This window comes from Lathyrus oleraceus, chromosome 4 (assembly GCF_024323335.1).
Source record: "Lathyrus oleraceus cultivar Zhongwan6 chromosome 4, CAAS_Psat_ZW6_1.0, whole genome shotgun sequence".
Lineage (NCBI taxonomy): Eukaryota > Viridiplantae > Streptophyta > Magnoliopsida > Fabales > Fabaceae > Lathyrus > Lathyrus oleraceus.
The window spans coordinates 198641638-198652045 of NC_066582.1; the positions used below are offsets into that span (position 1 = coordinate 198641638).

Sequence of the window (10408 nt, forward strand, 5' to 3'; positions counted from 1 at the left end):
ATATATATTTATTATCATATTCTTATTTATCAATTTTTATTTTCATTCGCCTCCTACACCATTAACTTTTTATCTTTTTCCAAAATAAAACGCCATTAAAAAATATAAAATATAAATACTTCAAAAAAAATGTAAAAATTTAACCCCAAACACTGAAAGTACTTTATAAACCTAAATCATTTTTATTATATATCTCTTTCATTCATTTTTCATTAAACTCACACTAAGAGGCAATACCTTCAATTGAATTAATATCTTATATTTACAACATTTTCATACAAATCTAATAGAATAATTTTACTCTCAAAAATTTCTTAATGGATGTTTATCTAAATTATCTTGCAGCTACTTTTGTCGTCAATTTTAATGGTAAGATCTGTTTTTTTCCTAAGATATTTTGTATACTTTATCTTTATACTAAAAACATTTATAGTGTAATAATTTATATTTTAAATAAAATTTTCATGTATTGATTAAGTAATTGATACCCAAATTTTTTTGGGTACGAATTGATTCCCAATTTTACATCATATAATTGCATAGTTTCTTTTAAATATTTTAAATAGATTTTTAATATACATTATTTCAAATCTAGATTGGATCTTTGTAAAATTTATAGTAGATCTTATTAGAATTTAACATTGTCTTATAGGTAGATATAGGGAAATTAATCCCCTGCAGTAAATATTGTGTTTGATCTTAATTACACGGTTCATAAAAATCGCTTTATTTTTAATTTTATAATTCAAGTTTAAATTAGAACCACTAGATGGTCATAAATAAATGATTGTGTGACTGTGGGATCTTCTGTAGCAAATCACAGTCCTTAGATAAAGTGGTTTGATTTTGTGCCTAGTTGAATGTGCAATAGTTTAAAAGGTTGAAGTTTTTTCATAACTCTTTTTAAGATTTTCATTTCTAAAAAGATTAGATTAGATTTATAAAAAATAAAAAATAATTAGATTAGATTTATAAGAAAAAATTAAAAAGGCTTCAATTAGGGTTTTCAAATGAACTTTATTCATCAACAATGTGTTGGTTATTAAATTGGATAGTAAATATAATATTTAACAAATTTTAAAATTATTTAGTTATATAGTTTCTTTTAATGATTTTTATTTTTCTCCAAATCTAGATCGGAACTTTGTTAAAATTTTCATATTATAGATTTGATTAGAATTTATTAGGGGTGTTCGCGGTGTGGTTTGGACGATAAAAATCATTCGAACCGCAAGAGAAAAAAGTATGCGGTTTGGTTTGGTTTGGTTGACTTTTAGAAATAAAACCAAACCAAACCAAACCCATGCGGTTTGGATTGGTTCGGTCGGTTCGGTTTTTTACAATATTTTTATTGAGTCATACATACACCTATAGAGAACAACATAACTTTGTATTTAGTCATTCATACATTACTAAATAACATCAAAACTTATCATATTTAGACAAAAACTTCGCATTCAACATACACAAAATTAGATTAGACAAAAATGAAATAAAAAACATATATATAATAGTAGAATAAAATAATATCAAAGACATTATAATAAAACATAAAAAACATATGAGATGAGATATTAGAGAAGATGAAAAAAAGAACATAAGAGATGCGGGATTGAGAAGAAATGTGCGATAAAAATGTAATTGGAAGAGAAAATAGTAACATAAAAGATAAAAAAGAAAGAACATAAGAGAGGAAATATTATAGTAGAAAATGCGAAATGTACATGGTAAAGAAGATGAGAAGAATGTGCGATACTATTAGGAGAGATTTAAGAAGGTTGAAATTGAAATCCTAAGTGTGAGTAAGAGAAAATCGTTTTTAATTATAAGGTTAAGGCATACTAAGTTTGAGTTTTGGATTGGATGTGGGATAATTGAGGTTTGAGTTGTAACATAATGCGGTTTGGTTTGGTTTAGTTCGGTTTGAAAAATACAAACCGCAAACCAAACCAAACCGTGCGGTTTTGTTAGAGAATGACCCAAACGCATTTGAACCAAATGCGGTTTTTTGTGGTTTTTGTTTGGTTTGGTTTGGTTTGCGGTTTTCTATTGGGTTAGTTTGTGTCATACCCCAATTTTGTCCGGGTAAGGAAAAATCTTCAACCAGCATTCACTATCCAATGCTATAAGACATATATCTTATCTTAAGACATAAGCTTCATCTTAAGGTTTCTCAACCCTTTGGTGACATCAAGTCTTCAAGGATACCTTCATCTGTTAAAGATTCCTTAAGAAAATATCTGATGCGTTTGTCTTACTGAAGCATGGGATGGCATGTGCATTTTTGGCTAACAAAGCCCATTTTGGTTTACCCGTGAGATCTCTTTGTTTCAAAGGCCCATTCGCATAAATGTGTCCATAATTTAAAATGTGGTTTGAATCTTTTTACATTACTAATTCAAAGTCCATTTGATTATTGGTAAGGTATTAAGAGCCATGGATATTTTTATGATCACTCATCATTAAACCCATTTGCACGTCTCAAATGCATCGGCCAAATCTCTAAACCATTCATAAAAAATCCTTAAACTAAACTTGTATCTTTTCTAAGTGAGTATGTTGGTTTAAGATTAAGATATCACATGCACAAGTATTTAATTGGTTTTTAGGATCAAAGTTTGAAAGTGCAACATTTTTGTGACCTGTTTTATCTTAGGAATTTTTGGCACATTTTATTTTTGATAATATTAATGTGTTAAAATCAATCAAATTAAAAGTCCATTAGATTGCATTGTTGAGCCCAATCCATTATCAATTTAAATTATAGTAAATTTTCTTTTGGTTAATACTATTAGATTGTTAAGGCAAGGTTTAGATTTTTTTTTATAAAAAAGACTAATTGCACAAATTATGTTCCAAATAATGTTCCAAGTGATATTCCAAATCATATTTCAATTAAGTCCAAATGTTACAAGTTACTCTAATAGAGCTTAAATTAAAATTATAAAAAGATCTTGCTGATAATCCAAAAAAAGTAGTTACATAGTTCTCCAAAAAAAAAGGAAGTTTCAAATTAAATTTACATATTAAAAAAACTCCAAATAATCCAAATTTACACAAAAATACAAAGGAGCATTTGATTAATTTACAGGTTACAAAAATAATCTAAAATTCTGAAAATAATTGAATGGAGTCTAATGATTTGAAGTAGTCTTCAGAGACTTTCTCCAAAGCCAATGGTCCCTTCGTGTAGTGACCCAACTCAAAAAGCCAGCGCCCCTTTTCAATCAATTCAACATCACTTCACCTGCAAATGCAAAACCAAATTCAAAGTTAAAAAAACTGCTTATCAAAATAAACACTTAAAACAAACTGGAAAATAAACCATAAAATAAACAGATTATTTGGTTACACAGTAAACCAAGGAGAACACTCAAGAACACTTTGCAATATCCACATCAACAACCTTAAATCCATAAGATAATTATCCCACAAAATCTGGAAAAAGGATAACTTAACAAGTTATCTCAGAACCTCAGCATTCATCACATATATAACAACAACAAATTAACAGTAAAAAAAAGAAACGTTTTGATAAAAATCCAGAAGAAATTTTCAAAGTTTTTTTCTCTGTTAACTCCAAAGAGACAACACAGTAAGAGATTTTCTCAAAAAAAAAACCTAGAACACAACAGCAAACACACAGAGCAAAATTTCTAAGGAAAATCCTAGAAAGTTAACAGCAACAACCGAGCAATTCTTTTTCAGAACCCAGAATATACAGTAACAATATATTTCGGAAAAAAAACCTAAAGCTCATTTTTTTCATCAACCGCTCAAACTTATCACCAGAGTTTGAGCAAGGTTGAGCTATAAGCTGAATCTAAAGCAAAGGAGGAGTAGGAGGCAGCTCTAAAGGAATCAGAAGATAATTACATTACCTTCGAGTTTGTCGCCGGAACCACGCCAAAATCTCTCCGTGTAGGTAGTCTTGAGTTTCTTCTTTCCCTTTTAATTTCGTCTTGATATAGAGCTCTTCTCGTTGATCCTTTTTCCTTTGGTAATTTCTTGAGACTTCGTAGATCTTGGGTTTAATTTCGTTTTGTGTGAATTGGGTTTTCTGGTTTAGGGTTTCTGATTCGGGTTTGTGGTTGGGACTTTGTTGTTTTTGTGGCCGGATCCGCAACCGCGAGCGTGAATAAAGGGGAGTTGGTATTTGAGATTTAGGTTTTAAGTGGTGGTTCGCCGGAGAAGAAGGTGGCGCCGCCGCCGTTGGCCGGCAACCGCCATCTTCTCCGGTAGGTTGAAGTCAGAGGTGTTTAGAAGTTTGCAGAGCTTGTGTTTGCTCTGAGAGGAAGAGAGAGAGTTGTTTTTTTGACAAATGAAGCGCTTAAGCGCTTTTTTGTTGGCTTTAGGCGAAAAGGGCTCCCTCATTGGGAGAAACTTGTTTTTCAGCGGTGGGCCTCTAGTCCAGGCCCAATTGAGCTTTTATTTATTTTAGCACCCCATTTTCGGATGGGTGACCCCTGTTCATTTTATTTTATTTTATTATTATTTGTTGTATATTTCGATTGGTTGGTTCTTTTTAGGCCCATATTGATTTTTTTTTAGAATGTTAATTAGAAAATATTTTAGAATTTAATTTGATTTCTTTTTTTAGGAATAATTGTAGATTAATTATAATTATAAGGTGATTTAGAATTATTTTAGATTTTTTAATTTAATTTAGAATAATTTTAGATTTTAATCTTTGAAAATATTTTATAATTTAATTAGATCTTTTTTTAGAAATAATTGTAGATTAATTAGAATTATAAGTTGATTTAGAATTATTTTAGATTTTTTAATTTAATTTAGAATAATTTTAGATTTTAATCTTTGAAAATATTTTATAATTTAATTAGATTTTTTTTTAGAAATAATTGTAGATTAATTAGAATTATAAGTTGATTTAGAATTATTTTAGAATCTTTAATTTAATTTAGAATGATTTTAGATTTTAATCTTTGAAAATATTTTAGAATTTAATTAGATCTTTTTTAGAAATAATTGTAGATTAATTAGAATTATAAGTTGATTTAGAATTATTTTAGAATCTTTAATTTAATTTAGAATGATTTTAGATTTTAATCTTTGAAAATATTTTAGAATTTAATTAGATCTTTTTTAGAAATAATTGTAGATTAATTAGAATTATAAGTTGATTTAGAATTATTTTAGAATTTTTAATTTGATTTAGAATGATTTTAAAATTTAATCTTTGTTAATATTTTAGAATTTAATTAGTTTTCCTTTTTTAGAAATTATTGTAGATTAATTAGAATTATAAGTCGATTTAGAATTACTTTAGAATTTTTAATTTAATTTAGAATTATTTTAGATTTTAATCTTTGAAAATATTTTAGAATTTAATTAGATCTTTTTTTTAAATAATTGTAGATTAATTAGAATTATAAGTTGATTTAGAATTATTTTAGAATTTTAATTTAGAATGATTTTAGAATTTAATCTTTATTAATATTTTAAAATTAATATTTTGGATAATAGTTTAGAATTGAGATTTTTGATGGTTTAATATTGTTTTGAGTTTTAATTTAATGATACTTTTATAAATTGTTTAAACTTTAGTTATTTGTTTTATATTTAATATTTTATTGCAATTCTCTTGATTATTCCATGTTGATTTCAATTAACACCTAACATTTAACGATTAACTCTAATTTTTTAATTACCGCAATTAACATCTAACTCTTTTAAATTCCGCTTCTAACATTTATTCTTTATATTTACTTTATATCATTGTACATCCTTCATCTCATCTTAAAATGAACCTAAAAATGATAAAGACTTAAAAAATACAAAAAAGATTATAATTCCCATGCCATCAATTCAAACCATTTTTTTTTTAAAAAACAAACAAATAAAACCTCTCGATTCAAAGTCGAGCCCATTTTTCAAAACACCTATGTAAGTCGATCGCTTGTAAAAGCATCGCCATCAACCTCACATGGCTTACTCTTAGGCTTTCTTACAATGAGACCTACTCGGTTTTAATTAATCGATTAAATGGACCATTCACTAAATAAATTCAATTCATTCACAAGAATGCAATTTTTAAAACCTCGATCCGACATCGAAAGTTAAATTAAAATACTTAATCACATCTAAACGACACTCCATTTGAAAATGAAAAGGGGGATGGTTTTGAGTTTTCAACTCCTCTCCTCGATTATTTGAATATGAGTTTTCTTACTCGGTTAGTCAAATGGTCGTCATTTATAATCCATTTAAGTAAAAAAAAATCAAATCCTTTTATAACAAGAAACTAAAAGGGAGATAACTTTGAGTCTTCAACTTCTCTCCTCAATTGTTTGAATACGAGTTCTCTTACTTGGTTAGTCAAACAATTGTCACTTTTTACAAACATACAACTTAATCAAATCATTTTCATAACAAACTGTACGAAAAGGGAGATGGTCTTGAGTTTTCAATTCCTCTTCTCAAATGCTTGGATATGAGTTGTTTTACTCAATCATTCAAGCACTTGTCGTTCATTCTAAAAATACATCGACCATACATAAACTTATTTTTATAATCACTTAGATGAAAGAGAAAGTGGTCTAGAGTTTTCTATTCCTTTTCCCGATTATTAGGATACGAGTTGTCTTACTCGATTATCCGAGTATTCGTCATCCATTTAAAACACCTTAGATATTATCAAATCCTTTCTATAATTGAAGATGAAAAAGAAAGTGGTCTAGAGTCTTCTATTCCCTTTTCCGACTGTTAGGATACGAGTTGTCTTACTCGACTATCCGAGTAATCGTCATCCGACCAAAAACATCTCGACCAATAAAAACATCCGACATATTAATCCAACTTGTCACCCCGTGTGATTGAAACTCTTTTCAGAAAGAACACTGTTAATCCTTTCTAATGCGCACAACAAACTAAATGCTTAAGCCTTCGCCGAGAGTAGACAAGCCAACATTTAGCCTTTAGGATGCGATCTAAACAGTCGTTCATTAAAAGACACCAACCAACCGTAGTTCCCCGAACTACGAATGCTCTGATTTCCTTATTTAAGGATATGTAGGCAGGAGATTGCTGTATCTTCGCGAGCACACTAATAAAAAACCTCTCCTTTCCCTTTCTGAGGTTCTCATCCATTTCTCACTACGCCAAACAAGACCTTAGACAGCGCTTTTTTTAGCCTTAGACAGCGCTTTAAAGCGCTGTCTAAACCTCCGCTGCTAAAGGTTTAGACAGCGCTTTTTGAAATCTTAAAAGCGCTGTCTAAGCCCCCCCCCCCTTAGACAGCGCTTTGGCCTAAAGCGCTTTCTAAGACCCTCCTATTTTAATTTTTTTAGGTATACCTTAGACAGCGCTTTTGCCAAAAGCGCTGTCTAAGGTATACCTAAAAAAATTAAAATAGGGGGGGCTTAGACAGCGCTTTTTGAAAAGCGCTGTCTAAGCCCCCCTATTTTAATTTTTTTAGGTATACCTTAGACAGCGCTTTAGGCAAAAGCGCTGTCTAAGGGGGGGGCTTAGACAGCGCTTTTCATAAAGCGCTGTCTAAGCCCCCCCCCTTAGACAGCGCTTTTGCCTAAAGCGCTTTCTAAGACCCCCCTTAGACAGCGCTTTTTCCAAAAGCGCTGTCTAATGTATACGAAAATTTTTGTAGCTTTTGTTTTAAACCACATTTTTTCCAGGTTTATAAACCAGAATTTCTACCTGTTTTCAACCAGATTTTGACAGACAGAATCACATTTTATACATGCCATTTTGGCCTTTTTTCTACCAATTTTTGGCTAACAAATATATATATACCAATTCAAACCAATTTTGCCTTAAATGTATCAAAATATATACAAATTTATGTACACATTTACAAGTCATTACATATACTACAAATTTATGTACACATTTACAAGTCATTACATATATTACAAATATACTACAAAATTACACAAATTTATGAAAAAACTTTGAGCTCTATCATGAATTGACACCACTCCTCTTTGATTTCGTCCACTTGATCCTTTGTATAAAATGCACACTTGAATTCCTCAAAGTACTACATAATAATATAACATATTTTGAATTAATTCCAACTATTTAATTATATGAGATATGTGTAAATATAAAAATAACTCATAAGTTAGAAATACATACATCGGTGGGAATCACTAATCGGCCCAAAGCAAGAGTATCCCGCATAAACCTCAACACGAAATACCCGCAATCTATTTGATTACGTTGTTGAGGACACTACATGAAAAAAAAATATGGATTATAAATCCTAAGTTTTATCAAGTGTCATCACTAATATAATAAAAAATGTGGTAATTAAAAATATACCGCCACTTTAATCCATGTAATGCGGTTGGCGCCCCTCCTTGAGGTTTGGATATCTCGTTGGGCCCGAAAAGCTTGTAGGATGCTAATAAAATAAAAATGAAGCAATTAGAACAATTCACATAAACTAAGAAAATTTTTGAACATTCTCACTTACGTGTCAATTAGGAACTTCATATCCGGGTATGTTGTCCAATCATTTCCTAACGAGTCAAGATAATACACAATTTCTCGGATAGGATTGATTGCGAGCAACAACCAATGTCCACTGTAATGATTAGGCAAATGTTAGATGGTAACTTGGAAAATAATTATAATAGATGAATTTAGAATGAAATGCTAACCCGGTATTAAACGGTATAAAAAACAACTTCTCCGCATCTTTATTGTCATTGAGGGTCCGAAGAACGTACTCCGTCACGGTATCCGGTCTATTTAAGATTAAACCTAAGTTGATGCTCGCGGGTGCTAAGAATCCGAATGACTCGTCCAAATCATTGGGGCGCATCATTTTGTCATACAAAAACCTAATATAAAAACATCATTAACACCTCTTTTGAAACATAAAGTAAACCGGATTAACATAAAGTAAACATCATTAACATAAGTTGTTTAATTAATAAAACAAAGTAGACCGGATTTACCTAATATATGTATTGACAACGTTGACGCCGATTTCTTCATGACCAAAAACTTGCATGAAGTCTTCATTACCAATCATTTGGTCGTGAGCAAAGCCGAAAATCCCTTCCTCCATATGTATAGTCCGAACACCTCCGGTCGGTATATCGGTCATCTCTATAAATGTCCTGAGGCACGACCTATACTTGGTGGTAGGTTTTTTCCTAGCTACGGTCTTCTTAGCACCAGAACTTTTTACCCGTGCGGAGGCGTTCCTAACCTCCTTTATTTGTTGTGCGGAGGCATTGCTAACCTCATTTTCTTGAACCTACATGTCATATAAATAGTTAGATCAAATTAAGAATGTAACAACTTCCATGAATATATGTCATATAATTGTATATTACCTCTTTTCTTGATTTGGATTTTGTGGGAGTCTATTTAACATAATCAAGGAAAATATGTAAGTAAAATTTTAAGCATAAATTTTAAACTTTGAATATACACATTAAAGTTAACATAAGTTTTAAGCATACCTCATATCCTACGCATATGAGGTTTGTCGGCCATGCAACAAACGAACCTACTGCTTCGTGCACCGTTGTTGCATCCGAATCATCGCTAGGATATGGTAATAATGCATTCGGGTCAACTGCAATATCAACTGATACCTTCAAACATCCAGCAGGGAGCTCTCTAGTGTGGAGTAATACTCCGCTAACGTTATGCACTTTTCCCTTGCCAACCATCCGATAGTGTGGTGACGACAAATACAGCTGACAATGGGAAATGCCCTAAAACCAATAATAACAAGAAATCGTTAATGTGTATATATGTCAAATACATAATTTAAGCAAATAGTTCAATTTAAGACAATTATATGTAATTACCTCTGGAATGTTCGGTTGAAAGGTACAGTTGATACTGTTTTTGTCCGAAGCATCTCTGTATACCGTTGAGGCGCTAGCCTCTCTTTCTCTCCTCAATGCATCAAGCTCAGCTTGCATGGCTTCCAATCTTGCATGAAGCTCCCGATTACTAGGAGCCTTTCCTTTTTTAACACTGAGGGAGGTCGGAGTGACTCCAAATCCCTTACCCCTCACCCGACCAGAATACTCAGGGACATCTAATGCCCGACTAAGTATGTTCTTAGTATCATCGGGAGATAGAGTCTGAGATAGCTCCTCCTGAAAAATCAGATGAATACCGTATACTTGTCAAATATTTGTGTATAAAAATGTTATTCAATTAATGAAAAAATGTTATACTTACACATTTCTGGTATACGTTTAAAACGTCTTCTTGAGGAACTCCAGATTTGCCCACACGGGCTTCCTTCCACAAAACATGTGCAGGAAGAGATGTTTCTGAACTTTCCTCCTTCTGCAGCTACACATTAAGTCATACAATTTGATCAGATAAAACTAATATATGATGAACAAATTTGTTTTTGCAATTTATAAATACTTACCATGGATTGTTCTAAGCG

At 31.0% G+C, this 10408-nt stretch overlaps 1 long non-coding RNA gene across 1 annotated transcript; it reads right to left on the reverse strand.

Moving 5' to 3' along the window:
* Positions 1-2935: 2935 nt before the first annotated feature.
* Positions 2936-4385, reverse strand: LOC127074511 (uncharacterized). Its single transcript, XR_007786018.1, has 2 exons — positions 3882-4385; positions 2936-3247 (listed from the first exon to the last, which is right to left on the reverse strand). It is a non-coding gene; the product is annotated as an uncharacterized LOC127074511 (long non-coding RNA).
* Positions 4386-10408: the final 6023 nt, after the last annotated feature.